The following is a 17617-nucleotide window of genomic DNA, read 5'->3' on the forward strand; positions in this document are numbered from 1 at the left end:
TTTTAAAAAAAGTAAATAGCTAAACTATATGACAAATGTGTGGTAAGCTTTAGAGTTAGAGATTAAACTATCCTGAAGTTGCAGACACATAGTCAAATGTGAGAAAGTTGTCAACTGGTAAAGATTCTCAGCTATTACGCGACAAAGTTGGCAGTGTTGGCAATGATGATATGTGTCTCGTTGACGACAAATCTCATTACACTAAACCAAACAATGGGTTACTCTGTCTCTAAAACAACTTCCTGGTACCGGTCGCACCCGAACCCCAGAAGAAGTGGTGGAAGAAGTACTCCGTTTTGTTTTTCTTAGAGTAAAAATAGTTTTAACATTCTGTGAAATAGATAATCCTGCTTTCAAAATCTTATTTAAGTAAAAATATATCAAAAGTATTATCAAAAATATGAGTACTCCCGGCTGTTATTGTCCCTTGATGTCAGTCTTTAAAAAAGAAGAAGTTTAACTACTGCACATAATAATTCTCCTTAAGTAGCTTAAATTCTGCTTTTAGGATGTGTGCCGTGTCACACTTCCACCTTTCGACACACACATACATCGTTCTGCACACACCAACATGTTTAAATGTGTTGTCTCTGTGTCCACTTAACATCAATTCAAACACCATGACACAATTCCATCAGATTAATGATAAAAACCTAGAGGACATTATACAACTTCTGAAATCCTCCTCCTGCTGCCTTGATATTATTCCAACAGGATTTTTTAAAGATGTTTTGCCTTGCATTGCCTCAGATCTACTTCATATAGTAAACAAATCTCTTCACTCAGGCAATCATTAAACCGCTCTTAAGGCGAGACACGGCAGGCAAAAACATAGTTTTTCAAGTACAGGTCAATTTTGAGATTTTGTGCTATTTTGATTCCATAACATGATTTCTTTCAGGGTTTTGGAAGGAAAACGTACAAAATACACATTTAAGTGTTTATTTTACTATAGTTTGTCTATTTGCGTCTGTAGATTTCTCCTAAATTCACCAAAAGTTAGCATTCTAACGTAACATAAAGTACCGCGACCGCTGTGTGCACCATGTCAACACTGGAAAGCTGTGTCTCTCCTGCACAATCTCATCGGATCCAAATATGGTCATTTCCTTTGTATCAGCAACCAATCGTGAAAGCACAAAGGAGTCTTAAACCAAGAAACGAAATCTCATTGGCTGGTGTCAATTTATGACAACGTGATTCGTTCAGATGCGTCACGTGGTGTGCTAAAACACTTCCTGGTTAGCTTTCAGCTAGAAATTGAAATCTCAAAATGCAAAAAGAACGGCGAAAAAAACGTTCACAGAGAAGACGACAACAATTGTCACTTGCACGAAGCAAGGTTATAAAAAAAAAAATGACCCTGAACATGAAATACCTTCACGGAGTGCGTCGATGCGCAAGCTGTCATCCAAAGAACAGGAGGGTTTAGCTAGCGCCTCACTGCAATCTTTAAAGGTCGTTTTCTCAAAATGAGTTTTTTCTCCTACTCTGAGTTCGAAATTTCAACTTCAGTAGCACGTACATTCAGCAAACCTTCCAGTTATATTCCTATCAATATTATGAAGGCTTTTACAGAAGGGTTTGTCCATATATCATTCATAGCCTGAATTATACAACATTATATACCTAAAAACATGGCGAAAATGGATATTTTAGGGCTGTTGACAGTATTTTCAGATTTATGGAGTGATAAAAAGAGATATCCAATATCCCTTCTGTAAAAGCCTTAGATACTAATATGACTACAAAATGAAACAAGAATTTTGAATCTGGCTATATCCAAAGTTCAGATTTCGATTCCTGAAATGTGTTAAAATATGTGCATATTTAATGAGATAATGGTTATTTGCATATTTAAACATGCTATTTCAGAAACTTGTAAGACAATTGCCTTATTGTAAGTAATTAACTGGAGAAATGTATAGCTGATACATTTAAGTTAAAAAAATTACCCTATTCACCTGGGGTGTCTCGCCTTAAAAAAGAATAATCTAGATGCTTCAGTAATGAACAATTACAGGCCCATATCAAACCTCCCATTTCTAGGTAAAATCATTGAAAAAGTTGTTTTTCAACAGTTGAGTAATTTCTTGCATTTAAATAACTGTTTCGATGTGTTCCAGTCAGGCTTTCGTCCAAACCACAGCACTGAGACTGCTCTTGTAAAGGTCTTTAATGACATCCACTTAAACACAGACAGTGGCAGAACTTCAGTGTTAGTATTATTAGATCTCAGTGCTGCGTTTGACACTGTTGACCACAGCATATTACTAGACCGACTGGAAAACTGGGTGGGACTTTCGGAAACAGTTCCAAATTTGTTTGAATCCTACTTAAAGGACAGAAACAACTTTGTTTCTATAGGTAAATACACATCTGAGTTGACAAATATGACATGTGGGGTTCCTCAAGGCTCCATCTTGGGGCCTCTTCTCTTTAACATCTACATGCTACCACTGGCTCAGATAATGAAAAACAACAAAATAAGTTACCATAGCTATGCAGATGACACACAAATGTACGTAACAATTTCACCAGGAGACTATTCTCCAGTTAAAACACTGAGTAAGTGCATTGAACATTGAAGTGCAATGACTGGATGTGTCAGAACTTTCTCCAATTAATCAAAGATAAAACTGAGGTAATGGTTTTTGGAGCCAAGTCAGAACGTATAAAAGTTAGCGCTGAGCTTCAGTCTGCAATGTTCAAAAACAACAGATAAAGCAAGAAATGTAGTTCAAACCGGAGAGACGTGATGTAAGAATTACATATTTATTGTTTACACGTCATATGAATGAAATGATTGCCATGATAATACAACAGGAGAATGTAATGGTGTTTGGCGATTAGGCCCCGGTTTGCAGGATAATCATTCAGGAGGGAAAGCACCGCTCCGATGAAATCCCCGGGGTCTAGACACTGGTGGTGGTGATGAGTAGGTGAGACCGGTCTGAAGGAGGAAGGTTTAGCTTTGTCCTGAAGGAGACGGGAGGCGAGAGTGGTGGAGGCGGGTTGCGTGTGATCATCTGCAATGACAACTGACAGGGAGGAAGAGCAGGCATTTAAGGCATTTAGCATGTGCAGCGATTGGCTGCTGAGGGGTGACGCCCTCATATTTAATGAGGGGGGAAGGGAGCCATAGAGTGACGTGTGAGTGACTCGAGTTAGGTCTTCCTTATTGAACTTGCGCTAAAGCTTTCATGTGTAGTCATGGACTCTGACCTGAGTTTCAACAGTCACATTAAATAATATAATATGCTTCACCTATCGCTAAATAACCAGATGGAGGTTATAAAGCCCATTCGAACATCCATCTTCACCTCTCACCTTCCAGTGTCCTTGACTCTAGAATAGACAGCCTTCATTATGTAAAGCACAGGTGTATGTAGGGATGGAGTTAGATGAGGATCAATGGGCTTCTTAAGTGAATCCACCTGGATGTTGGCAGAGATTCAACAGTTGCTTAATGGTATGAGGGTCTGCTCCTTCTCAGGCATGATCCATGAATGCTGGTCTTTTTTGTGTAGTCACATTTAATGAAGTATGATGCTTGTTGGAATAACTATAGGCAAAGTGTACAAAGCAGTTAAAACACTGAGTAAGTGCATTGAACAAATCAATGACTGGATGTGTCAGAACTTTCTCCAATTAATCAAAGATAAAACTGAGGTAATGGTTTTTGGAGCCAAGTCAGAACGTATAAAAGTTAGCGCTGAGCTTCAGTCTGCAATGTTCAAAAACAACAGATAAAGCAAGAAATGTAGGTGTAATCATGGACTCTGACCTGAGTTTCAACAGTCACATTAAAACAGTTACTAAATCAGCCTACTATCACCTAAAGAATATATCTAGGATTAAAAGACTAATGTCACAGCAGGATTTGGAAAAACTTGTCCATGCTTTTATCTTCAGTAGACTCGACTACTGCAATGGTGTCTTCACAGGTCTCACTAAAAAATCTATTAGGAAGCTGCAGCTGATTCAGAACGCCGCTGCTCGAGTCCTCACTAACACTAAGAAAGTGGATCACATCACTCCTGTTCTGAAGTCTTTACACTGACTTCCTGTGTGTCAAAGAATAGATTTCAAAATACTGCTGCTGGTTTATAAAGCACTGAATGGTTTAGGCCCAAAATACATTTCTGACCTCCTGCTAAATTATGAACCATCCAGATCTCTCAGGTCTTCAGGGACTGGTCAGCTTTCTGTCCCCAGAGTCAGAACTAAACATGGAGAAGCAGCGTTCAGTTATTATGCTCCAAATATCTGGAACAAACTCCCAGAAACCTGCAGGTCCACTGCAACTCTGACTACTTTTAAATCCAGACTGAAGACTTTTCTTTTTGTTGCACTGCACTGCACTGTAACTTTTATCCATGTACTTTTTCTTTTAATGTTTATTAGCTTTTCTTTTTAATGACTGATTTTAAATGCCATTTTCTTAATGTCTTTCATTTTTTGTAAACCACTTTGAATTACCTTGTGTTGAAAAGTGCTATATAAATAAACTTGCCTTGCCCTTGCCTTGCCTTGCCTTTAAACTGACAGTTTACTTTGCTTGTACTGTACACCTCTGCTATCACGGCAGACAGCTGTGTATACACTTTATCAGCATGGACTTACATGCAACAGCTGTTCTAAGGAGGAGTATTTGTCTAACATCAAAGCTATTCTTTTATAAAAATGCTCTCTATATAAGAAATAAATGCAAATTTGACACCATTTGTAGTTTGAATAAAACATGAGTAGGAAAATAAAATGTATAACAAACCCATTGACTTTAATCACTGGGCTATGACCACAAATCTGACTGGGGTTCCATTTAAGCTTATCTTACAACACCATTTGAATTTTGGCAAAAAACAAACGAGTGGTTGTCAAGGGAAGTGTATATTTGAGTCAATTATGTTCTCCTTTTCTAAAGAGCTATTTCCATTAAAGAAAAAAGGACATATGACTGTAAAAGATTAATAGAAGCTGCATCACTCACTTAGAACAAATGGTAATCTAATGAAGTTGCAAAAAGAAAGGCTCTTTTCAGTAAACAGAGAATTGTTTTTATAAACTGGTCAAATGTGTGGCAGACTAAATGTGGATATATGTGGCTCTCTAGTGGACAATTATAGTAGTGCAGCAAACCATTTACACTTTGAACAGTGGTTAATTTCCATTTGCACATATTGTTTTATGACACAACCTGTAGTGTTTAATGTACTCCAATTAAACCTCAAATGGTGAATATATGTCTTGTCTTTTTTTAATAACATGAGTGAGGATATAAAAGGTGGCCTTAGGTGGTCATTCTGGTATGTGTAAAACACAGAAACAATACACAGTCATGCAGCTCATACACACATGCATGTACAAACAAACACACATACACACACAAACTTTGCAGGTATTAAAATGACACACAAAGTTAACCAATAGGCAAGGCAAGTTTATTTATATAGCACTTTTCTGTACGCGACAATTCAAAGTGCTTTACAACACAAATTAAAATACTTTTTAGGAATAAATACAGTAAAAACACATTATATAATGGCATTTTACAACAGGCATTGCAAAGATAATAAAAAAATAAAAAATAAACACCACAGGTATACAATACATGTTTAAAAGGCATGCTGTAGTTCGAATATGATCATCTCAATTAAAAGCAGCGGCAAAGAGATATGTTTTTAGTCTCAATTTAAAAATAGTAAGCGTTTCTGCGGACGTGCATGATTTGGGTAGTTTGTTCCAGAGTGTCGGGGCATAACAGCTAAATGCTGCCTCTCCATGTTTTGTTGTTACTCTCGGAACCGGAATAGAGACCAGATTTCTGTTTCCAGATGACAGGTGAGTCCCATTAATGTACACTCACAATAATAATAATAATAATAAAAACATTATATAGCGCTTTTCCTGGTGCTATTATATATATTTAATGTATTAAATGACTCAGAAGTGGGCAAATCTGCAAGATTCCCCATCTAACATTTCCCGTGTGTAACATTTGACCTTCACAACAACAAAGTCAGGCAACGAAAGGTGTCCTTCCATGTTAGTCCTTGTCTTGCCTCTTTATTCCTTCCATCCATTCATCCATGTCAGATAATATGCTTCACCTATCGCTAAATAACCAGATGGAGGTTATAAAGCCCATTCGAACATCCATCTTCACCTCTCACCTTCCAGTGTCCTTGACTCTAGAATAGACAGCCTTCATTATGTAAAGCACAGGTGTATGTAGGGATGGAGTTAGATGAGGATCAATGGGCTTCTTAAGTTAATCCACCTGGATGTTGGCAGAGATTCAACAGTTGCTTAATGGTATGAGGGTCTGCTCCTTCTCAGGCATGATCCATGAATGCTGGTCTTTTTTGTGTAGTCACATTTAATGAAGCATGATGCTTGTTGGAATAACTATAGGCAAAGTGTACAAAGCAAGTTGCAGTACTGTAGTTGATCCTTTGTTCAAAGTGTTGGGGTAAAAAACATCAACAGTGAATCCGTCTGTATTGACCAGATTACTCCTGGTATCTTGTCATTAAAAAGATCCACCTCTTTGGTTGGAAAAGAAAACACATCTCGAATCAGGATGCACAGCCACATTTTGGCCAATCCCAAGCCTGGCAGCTGTGAGCGATGTTGGCAGGAAGGCTGTGGGGACGGTCATGGTAACGTACACAACCATGTGCCTCAATCTAAACTGAATACGCAGATGTGCTGAAGAAAGGAAACAGATGGAGAAATAAAGTGTAGAGTCGTGATGTCAATGTTACATAAGCCACTTCTTATGTAAACTTATAATATATGATCTATGTAGTTTCACCCAAGTGATTTTAATTGTGTTTATACATCTATAGACTGCACTTGCTACACCTGTAATACATCCTTCTTTATTGACTCTTTAGAATAAAGACATGCAGTAACCAGAACTGAAACAGAAATGTAGTCTCTATCTCCAAATTTAAAATCTAGCTCATAGGCTGAAGGCTTAAAGAAGAATCTGTAAATGTAGTTAGTTACATCCCACGAGTTCATATTACACCTTTTTTTACTTCACAAGTATCTCACCTGCCAGACACGTTGTCAGGCAGATTTCACACTTCTCTCCCAATGCATTTCATGTCAAGCATGCTGGGCTCCTCCTGTGACTGTCTGACACTCCCCGCAATTCTTCCTCTTCATCAGGGAGGACACTGTTGCTCTAAGCACTTTCACACTTTCCACACAACAGCTCCCAATTCCAGCAACAACTCTCAAAATCTATGTGGGATAACAAAAAGTACTTGAAGGCAGGGGGTAGTTGTTTAGCTTGTTCATTTCAATAGACATCACTGCAACACAATACATAATGAAGACGACATAATGTCAAAACGATTTCTGTTGCTGAACTTATCTGGTTGCCATACTCAGTTATCTGAAAAACCACATCTTTCTTTTATACAATGCTGGTTGTACTCTTTTGTCCTTTCATTCTATGCTACTTTTGCAAGGCTTTCCTTGTGGGTGAAACATGATCATTTACATGTTTTAAGGGAAGTGTATGTGGGCTTGAATCACTTGATCAATGTTTAACAGGCAGTGCATTTGTTTTATGCTCTCCATCACACACAAGTGACTTCTCTATCTGTTGTTACCCTTGCTGAGATTGCCTTATTAAAGATCACTTGTAGATTCAGATGTGTGTTCATGTATGCAGGCCCATCCCTGCAGGGTGAGACACAAAAGCTATTTTCTCATTCATACACACACTCTTACAACATACAATTCTTCATAGTTTTTTGATTGTGCGGAGGCCCTCGGGAAAATTGCACAGCTCTCTAATGGCTCACTAAGAGCTGTAAAGCAACAGCACTCTGATAGTTGACATCAGTTAATGTTTCTTTAACGGTCACTGCGCCAGACAAAAACTGGCCCCATAAAAGATGCTATTTGGCGTCAGAGAAGTTGTAAGGCCATGGAATGTTCAGTTTGTCTCACTCTAGCAAAGTGTCATGATTTATGGAGGCCAGATGGATCAATATAATATTTTGCCAAAATATCAAACACATTCATGCTTCTTTCTATTGCATACAAACGCCAATTTCAAACCACTCCATACATCTTAATGTTCAGGTTTCATTTTAAATTGCACCTAAGACTGCATGTACCAATGGGACATATGCATTCTTCTTCCTTCCCGGCTTTCACTTTAACCAGTCATAAAAGGAGGCCTTTGGGTGCAATCAGATGAGGGTAGCCACCCATCACACTTCCTTTCATCCCCTACGGGGGGTAAATAAACACAGTTGATAGAAGGAGGATCAACACTATGCACACAGAATGAACAGAGGTAAATGGAGGAAGAAGGGAGCTGTAGAGGAAGACCTGCTCCACCCCACTCCTTCCTGCAACCTATGCTCCACTAATACCAACCTCCTGGCTCAACCAATCAAAACCAGGCATTGAACATGGGGCGACAGAGCCATTCTCCCTCCCTCTGGAAACTCTCTCCCCAAACACGTTCTTGCCAGTTTCTAATCTAAACACACCTTTTCAGAACTGCTTTTCATGCATGTTTCATATTGTGCTATATATATTTTTGTGTGTTTTTTTTATATAATATAAAGTGTCCTACCCATTTACTAGAGACTGCACATGCACAGTTTTATTAACAAATAACAATGAATATGTTAATATACTACATAAACGATCTTTAACTAAATTATATACATTCTTGTACATTTTCTATTGAGGCTCTGAAAATGTATTCCCACACAAATGTGCATCATCATTCCTGCTTCAGCTCATCCTTCAAATCATGAAGCATGACATCATGTGATACAATGTCATATTTATAACTGGGATTGTATAAGGGGTGGAAAATAGTTTCTGTTACCTCAGAGTAATGAGTATTCCAGTTGATCAGGTTCACCTGTGCTTTCAAATGTAAAGATTTATTTTGTCTTAGTTTTCAGTGTGACTGTGTCAGTGGGGTGTTGATTATCTCTGAGACTGTATTCAGTGGTGTTGTGAGAGATTGAGTTATATTTGAAAAGTGTATTCTTACATAACAATGTATATGGGAGGCACAACTTTGAATGGAAATACAAAACATCCTATTTTTTATCTAATTATAATTCTTGAATTGTATATATGACTATTACTAATTGCATGCATGGCACTTTTAATCTTCACCTCTTGTTTGTCCAGATATTTCAGTTTCCTGTGTTTCTTCCAGCCTCTTCCGTATTGCCGATTGATTCTCCAAGGACATGAGTAAATACACTAATGAACAACAAAAATATGAATAGAAAGCAGTTGTTGAGTCATCATATGTGTGAGGGAGGGACAGATGTAAAGCTGGATGGGCAGAAAGATAATGAGAGACAAACAAAAAATAGAGGGGGGGGGCAGAGTTGGCTGAGGTCACTTGCACCTTGAGGGGAAACCAGCGTGCGCACACACACACGCACGCACACACACACACACACACACACACACACACACACACACACACACACACACACACACAGACGCACAGAATTTATAGCTCTGCCTTTACTGACTTGTCTCCCTGATTAATTATATTGTGGAGCTGTCAGCTGCTCTTTCTTCCTGGGTGCCTGAACACACTTTGACACACACGACTCTGACACGCACTGATGGAGACCTTGGGCTCCAGCATCCTTTAAAACGCTAGTTAGCTACAACATAATTAATTCTGTAATTGAATTACACACATGCAGCATCAAGGCAAATTCAAATCAATTATATCTTGTGTTTAGAGTCGGCGAGGTCCTGATAATTTATTCCAGTAAATTACTCTGACCTACTAATTGACCTGACCGAAGTTATTGAGTCTATGTAAGTTTGCTGCTTGGCTCAGATCCACCAAAGTCAGCAAGATCTCACCTCTTCCTAACCCCCCGAAGAACCAGGTTCAATTAACTGCTGTTTCAATTCAGACAACTCTTTTTTAATCTGTTTAAGGGATCCCGAAGGATTTTGATATCAGTAAATGGAGTGTGCTCCTACCTAAGTGTGAGTGGCAGGGTGCAGTCTTACCTTTTACACAGGAGAGGAGAGCACAGGTTGTCTTTTAAGTTATCCCAGTCCAAAAGGTGGGATTAGTTTATTTGAAGAAAAATAGGTCCAAACTAATACAGGGTTTTTACTTCTCTCTTTACAACATTATAATCATACTAAAAAAAAATGGTGCTGTGATCATGTTCAAATATGAAACTTTAATTCACAATCTTACATTTATTACCAAAATGTTTAATTTCAACTGCCCAATTCAGTTGTGACATTTTAAAATCTCCCGATAGAATTTAGAGGTATTTCCTCATAAAAAGACCGGTGACAATAAAAAGCGCATTCAACTTTTCATTCACCAAATCAATTCACATCAGTTTCATACCTTTTTTCCGACACAGATGGCGGGTGTAACATTCAAAAACCCATTCCTATCCGCAATTAATTCGGAGGAAGATCCTCACAGGTGACGGGTTATAATATTCATACACTTTTTCCGACACAGACGGCGGATTAACATTCAAAAACCCATTCCTATCCGCAATTAATTCGGAGGAAGATCCTCACAGGTGACGGGTTATAATATTCATACACTTTTTCCGACACAGACGGCGGGTATAACATTCAAAAACCCATTCCTTTCCGCAGTAATTCGGAGGAAGATCCTCACAGGTAGCGGGTTATAATATTCACAAACACATCTCTCATCAAATCATTCCACTCAGCCAACAACCAAGAAATTCGAGAGATATTTACCACGTGTGAGAGGACCTTACCGAGAGCTATTAACCCAGCTCTGAAGGACAAAGCCTACCGGGAGAGAGTCTACCAGGGGAAACCCCCCTTTCTCTCGCGCTCTCTCAAAAAACCAGTCTCTTTATGCTAAAAAAACCGGATCGAAACCCCAAAAAACAAACCCCTCCTCCACACCCAATTTGTGGGAAACTGGGCATGGCCTCTAATGTACAGGGCTGGACATGACTCGACATGTTCCATAGCTTATGGTATAAGACACACCTTCCCATGTTTGTGTAAAAAGGACATGACCCCTTTTTGAGGCCTCAATGTATTTCTCCTTCAGTAAGGAGCCCCCCTCCCTGTGAACTGCTGTCAGAGGAGAGGGAAAAAACGGCCTACTCTCTTATCAGAGACACCCATAACTCTTATAGGCCTTACACTCAACTTAACAAACCACTTGGTTTTGTTTATACTGTAACTATAGAAAAACCTAAAATATGAAGCATTTTCATTGTGGGTTATACAAGAATATAATTGATTATATTTGATTATAACTAACTTTCGTTTTAAGTATTCACTTCATATATGATTTATAATTAACTTTCGTTTTAAGTATTCACTTCATATGAAGATCTCAACACTTGTTAGGCTTAAATGTTGAAAGGAGTGAAAAAAGTGTTAAAAAAACTTAAATTTTGCAGAGAAGCAATGCTTTGTTCACATATTGTGTTGGAATAAAATAAGTCAATTGAGAGCATTTACAATGTGAGTTTAAGTAGGTAAGAGACAAAATAACAATATACAAAATTGCTGTAGAAAATGCTATCATTGAATAATGTAATCTATAGTAGAGCACTATAGGGTTAGGGTACTGTATATTTAAAAACATGTAAATACATATAATATATATATTTATTTATCTATATATAAAAGTATACAAGGATAATAACATTATGCTACATACCTTGCTAAAGGACCCTTCACATTGTTTTACAGTATGTCACATAAATGAAGTCCATTATGCTAGAGGTCAAATGTAGCCATTAGTGTTAAATGGACCATAATTCCTCACAGCAACCTGCCAGTAGAAACTCCATCGACCAGAAATGTGCGGTGACAAAAGCAAAATGCCTGAAAGATAATTGAATGATAGCCAAATACCATTAAGATGCTTCAGTTTCAATTCATGCTGTTTTGCATTCTGGCTCATTGACACACTGTCTTGACTCATTGCCGACAGAACAAAACAACCATTAACGTTGTAATTGTCACTAAACAACTATCCGTGTTCTAGTATCACAAAATACCTGATGTGAAAAATAAACAATATTTATGATATTTCATTTGCAGCAATAACTCTAGAAAAGCAACGATTCCCAGTTCAAACCGGAGAGACGTGATGTAAGAATTACATATTTATTGTTTACACGTCATATGAATGAAATGATTGCCACGATAATACAACAGGAGAATGTAATGGTGTTTGGCGATTAGGCCCCGGTTTGCAGGATAATCATTCAGGAGGGAATGAACCGCTCCGATGAAATCCCCGGGGTCTAGACACTGGTGGTGGTGATGAGTAGGTGAGACCGGTCTGAAGGAGGAAGGTTTAGCTTTGTCCTGAAGGAGACGGGAGGCGAGAGGGGTGGAGGCGGGTTGCGTGTGATCATCTGCAATGACAACTGACAGGGAGGAAGAGCAGGCATTTAAGGAATTTAGCATGTGCAGCGATTGGCTGCTGAGGGGTGACGCCCTCGTATTTAATGAGGGGGGAAGGGAGCCATAGAGTGACGTGTAAGTGACTCGTGTTAGGTCTTCCTTATTGAACTTGCGCTAAAGCTTTCATTTCAAACCGGAGAGACGTGATGTAAGAATTACATATTTATTGTTTACACGTCATATGAATGAAATGATTGCCACGATAATACAACAGGAGAATGTAATGGTGTTTGGCAATTAGGCCCCGGTTTGCAGGATAATCATTCAGGAGGGAAAGAACCGCTCCGATGAAATCCCCAAAACCAGTGAAGTATGAAATACTGAGATGAACTGAGTTGCTTACCTTGTGGTGATCTGGGAATGAAAGATAATAGATTAACATATGTAAGCGGCATTGGGCCGGAATCACTGCCGGAGCTTACGGGTCATGCTGAGACTCTGACTGCCGAAAACAGTGCCGGTCTTATCTGAAAACGAAGGTCGAACGGTTTTGTTTTGTAACTGACACCGAAGTATACGGTGGCCCAACGTCCACGACACCGAAGTGTACGGTAGCCCGAAGCTACGACACCGAAGTGTACGGTGGCCCTCAGCCACGCCTGACTTCGCAGGATATATCTTTTTTTTTCTTTACTCTTTTTCTCTTTCTTTATTCTGTAACTGACACCGAAGTGTACGGTGGCCCGAAGCCACGACACCGAAGTGTACGGTGGCCCGAGTCCACGCAGGATATATCTTTTTATTTTCCTTCTTTACCTCTTTCTTTATTTCCTTTATTCTGTAACTGACACCGAAGTGTACGGTGGCCCGAAGCCACGACACCGAAGTGTACGGTGGCCCGAAGCCACGACACCGAAGTGTACGGTGGCCCGAGTCCACGTCTGACTTCGCAGGATATATATATTTACTCTTTTCCTCTTTCTTTATTTCCTTTGTTTTGTAACTGACACCGAAGTGTACGGTGGCCCAACGTCCACGACACTAAAGTGTACGGTGGCCCGAAGCCACGACACTGAAGTGTACGGTGGCCCGAAGCCACGACACTGAAGTGTACGGTGGCCCGAAGCCACGACACCGAAGTGTACAGTGGCCCGAGTCCACGACACCGAAGTGTACGGTGGCCCGAGTCCACGCCTGACTTCGCAGGATATACATTTTACACTGACACATTTGAGCAAGGGCCTGGGATTTGGATACCTGCGTGCAGGAGATGAAGCCCGTTACAGGTAGGTGCAGCGTGAGACGAGACATTGTTCCCTGTGGGCGGGGGCCCATGGAGTAGGACAGGAATGCAGTTTGAAATCCGATACCATGATGAGACATGTATACGTGTTATGAACCACCACCAGTTATATGCATAGATACCATAGTTAGGGTCTGGGAGATCTTTGGGAAGCCCGTACGGCGCTGATGTCCGGACGAATGAAGGTTGTGAAGGCGGAGGAGGAACACCGTCCTAGTTGTTGTAGGGATGAGGTAGAGAGACCTTGATTAGCAGCAGAGGAATGCCCCGGGTATGATATGGGTGATAGGCCGGCTTTAATGAGAACTTGCTTGAGGTAGAAATTGACGGGGCCATGACCCTGCGAACCACTCTCCCTGGAAGAAACCCCCAAAACCCATGGATGGGCGGCATCCGTGAAGAACCTCATTGAGTCAGAGGAACGCACGAGGCCATCGTAAAAGAAAGTAACTCCGTTCCAGTGGGCGAGCAGGAGGGACCAGAACCGAAGGTCTGAGCGGCAGCCTTCGTCTAAGAAAACGCAGTCATGGAGGTTGTCGACCGCTGATGCTGCGTCCAGGAGGCGGGAGATGAACGAGCGCCCCTGGGGGATGACGTGCATGGCGAAGTTGAGGTGTCCGAGAAGGGAGAGCAACTGTTGTTTTGTGATAACTTGTTGCTCGCAGTATGACTTGGTGATGTCCCGGATGCGCTGCAATTTGTCGGAGGGGAGAGACGCCTTCATGTCTATGGAGTCGAGGATGATGCCTAAGAACTCTAAGCGTGTGTCGGGACCTAACGTTTTCTCTTTGGAGAGAGGGACACCTCACTCCTGAAGCAGTGTTTAAGCTTGGCCAGTGAGATCCCTGAGCTGTCCTGTGGCGGGTCTATGGGGAGGAAGTCGTCCGGTAGGTGAAGGACGGAGGGGATTCTGACGATGTTCAGCAGGATCCAATAGAGCACTTCCGAGAAGGAATTGAAGATGCGGGGGCTGCTTCTGCACCCGAAGGTCAGGCGAACGGCGAAGATAGAGTTTGGACTCCCACTTAATACCGAACAAGTTCCACTGAGACGGATGAATGGGGATGATTTGAAGGCATCGGTAATGTCCGCTTTGGAGAGCCGAGCTCCAGCCCTGTGAACTTGATCATCTTTATTGCATTATCCACTGAGGCATGGTGAAGGGAGAACTGATCTGGAGGGATGATGCTATTGACGCTGCAGAATGGGCCGGAGCAGGGAGCGGACAGATCGAAAATCAGCCTTTTATTTATGTGTGGCTATTCCGATGGGATTTGAACGGAACACTGAGAAGGGGGAGGAGCTAAAAGGACCGATTATATATCCTTTGAGAAGTTCTTTGTCGATGAGCTGGGAAACTATGTTGGGTTCTTTAGCGGCTGACTGTAAGTTTCTTGCTACGAAAGTCACTGTGGGAGATGGGAGGACCCCTACCCTGAAGCCTTGGGAGAGCACTGACAGGAGATAGTCAACAAACACGGAATCTGGGTGAGTAGATAGCGCAGCTGCTAGCTGAGGGATGTTAATGGAAGTGGAGGGGTGATATTCCAGAATGTTTTTAGTTATTTATTTATTTTTTGATGTTTCTGGCGCAGAGCCACTGTGACGGCCCGTCCACACGGTGGCGTGCGTTACAGCTTCCAAACGCTTCTGCCCATTCACTTTGAATGGGGTGACGTCACTTTTAGCAGAACTGTATTTTGGGAAGCGACGTGGAACGTTTGCTGGCGTTGCTCGCTTCAAAAAGTTGAGCAATGTTCAACTTTTGGCGCCTCGGCAGAAGCGTCAGCCAATGAAATCCCGTTTATGCAAATCTGCCAGTACAAGCGCTAGCCAATCAGACCGCGTGTATGCTGGGAGAGACTACGCAGGTAATTCCTCATATTCCAAACATTTGAGGGAAAATTCATTATAGCGGTAGTGAATCACCTGGTGCTGTATGATCAGTCTCTGTTCATCTACCGGGATACAAACCAGAGGAGCGAGGCATGGAGGGAGGTGGCAGAGACAGTGGGTGAAACTGGTAGGTTTTCTCCTGTTGGGGATTTTTTTTTTTTTCTTCCAGTTTACTTAGTTTTAACATTGCTATTGCTTTGTGTGTCGGCCGGGGGCAAGAGATTCATGTGATTGGTTGTTGCTGCTGTGCGGACCAGTAGCGTAGGCAGAAATGTACTTTAGGGTGGGCCTGTAAAAATATAGGGTGGGCCAGATTTTTCTTCTGCGCATCAGAAACTAACCACAATCCCGCCGGTACCGGTGGCAGATTACTTTTAGAATACTTCCTTTCTTCTCTTTCCTCTTCTTTTTATCTTTTCTTTCTCTTTAGAATACTTTCTTTTCCATAACAGATGGGTATGTTTTGGTGAACAGGAGACACGTATTTTACTGTTTTAATGGCTTATGAAGAGCACAAACACAACATTTTAGTGTCATTCTGGACAGCTCTCTCATCTGCACCGCACATAAAAAGAAAAACTCACCTAGACTGCATTCTTTGTACTGTCTTAAAACCTTTCCTTGGAATAGTTTATGCATTGTAAGGTGTCCTTGGGTGCTTTGAAAGGCGCCCCTAAATAGAATGCATTATCATTATTATTTATTATCTGAAACGATGTAATTACCTTTTAAAACTTTTCCCAGTTACTTGCCCCATGCATTCGGCAGCAGCAGGCAATTCAGTTAGATTTGATCCCGTTATAAATGTCATAATTTCGACAATAAATAAATGCTACATAAACGTTATCTTCCACGTTTTATCTAAACATCTCCGTTTCTACCTTCCAATATGTTTTGAAAGAGAACTCTCTCTCTCTCATCTGCGTGCGGGGCGGGGCCTCACGGACACGCTGCATCTCTCGCTCACAGATAAGCTGCAGCGCTGTGCACACGGTTCTGCCGGTAATGAATATTACATATTGTGAGGAAACTTTCCACCAATAATTCCAATAAGTATTCACTTCAGGTTTACGAAAGTAACTGCACTCAGATTACTCGTTTTTCAAATGTAACACCAGCTGAATATACTGATTTTTTGTCTTCTGATTACGTAACACCGTTACATGTATTCCGTTACAACCCAACCCTGTGTAAGGGTGAGTGCAAACATTTTTCGTTAAAACTAGTACCGGAGTGCAACGGAAGTTGAAGCTCCTGTGGCGGAGTCTTCCAGAGCCTGGAGGCGAGCATCGATAGCTATCATGGAGCTAGCCAGGGATTGCAGGAAGCCGGCCGCGCTACTCTCCATAAGGGGTGTGACACTCCCTGCCTGGCGAGCCTGAGAAGGGGTGGATTTTTGGAGGGGGACGGGATCCTGGAGGGCTCGACTTCCTGCCCTTTTTTTACCTCCGCGGCTGCGGCCTCGTCCTGCTCTCTGGGGAGCTGACTGGAGCTGCTGCCCCGGACTGGGGAGCTACGCTGGAGACCTGGTCCGAGAGCTCTCGCAGCTGAGAGAGAGTGAGGCCTGGGGCTGTGGGAAAGCCCTGCTGCAGGAGCCGGGCGATGAGGAAGTCTGCCTCTGTTGATAAGCCGCTGTGGGGAGCCGAACCGGGATCGGAGACTTCCAGAGAAGGTTCGTGTTCCGAATTGTCCGAGTTGGACATCTTGAGCTAGTTGTTTCTCGTGATGTTACGTATTGCGCCGAGGCTTCGGAGCGTGTGTCGAGTAATCCCCGAAGCTTTTTGTGAAGCATGTATCGAGGCTTGTATCGTTTTGGGCCAGTGACGTCATCGATGACAAACGAAGCCTCGCTGCCTGTCAATACCACGTGACTGCTTCAGGAAGCGATTCTGATCGGTTGAACCGTTGAACCACAGCGCTGATATTACCCAAGAATCATATTACCCCTCCTGTACCCGGGCCCGCTGGTGACACGATGGAATCAAGAGAGCTCAGACCCTCACTTATATA

Source organism: Gymnodraco acuticeps, unplaced genomic scaffold (genome assembly GCF_902827175.1).
Source record: "Gymnodraco acuticeps unplaced genomic scaffold, fGymAcu1.1, whole genome shotgun sequence".
Classification (NCBI taxonomy): Eukaryota; Metazoa; Chordata; class Actinopteri; order Perciformes; family Bathydraconidae; genus Gymnodraco; species Gymnodraco acuticeps.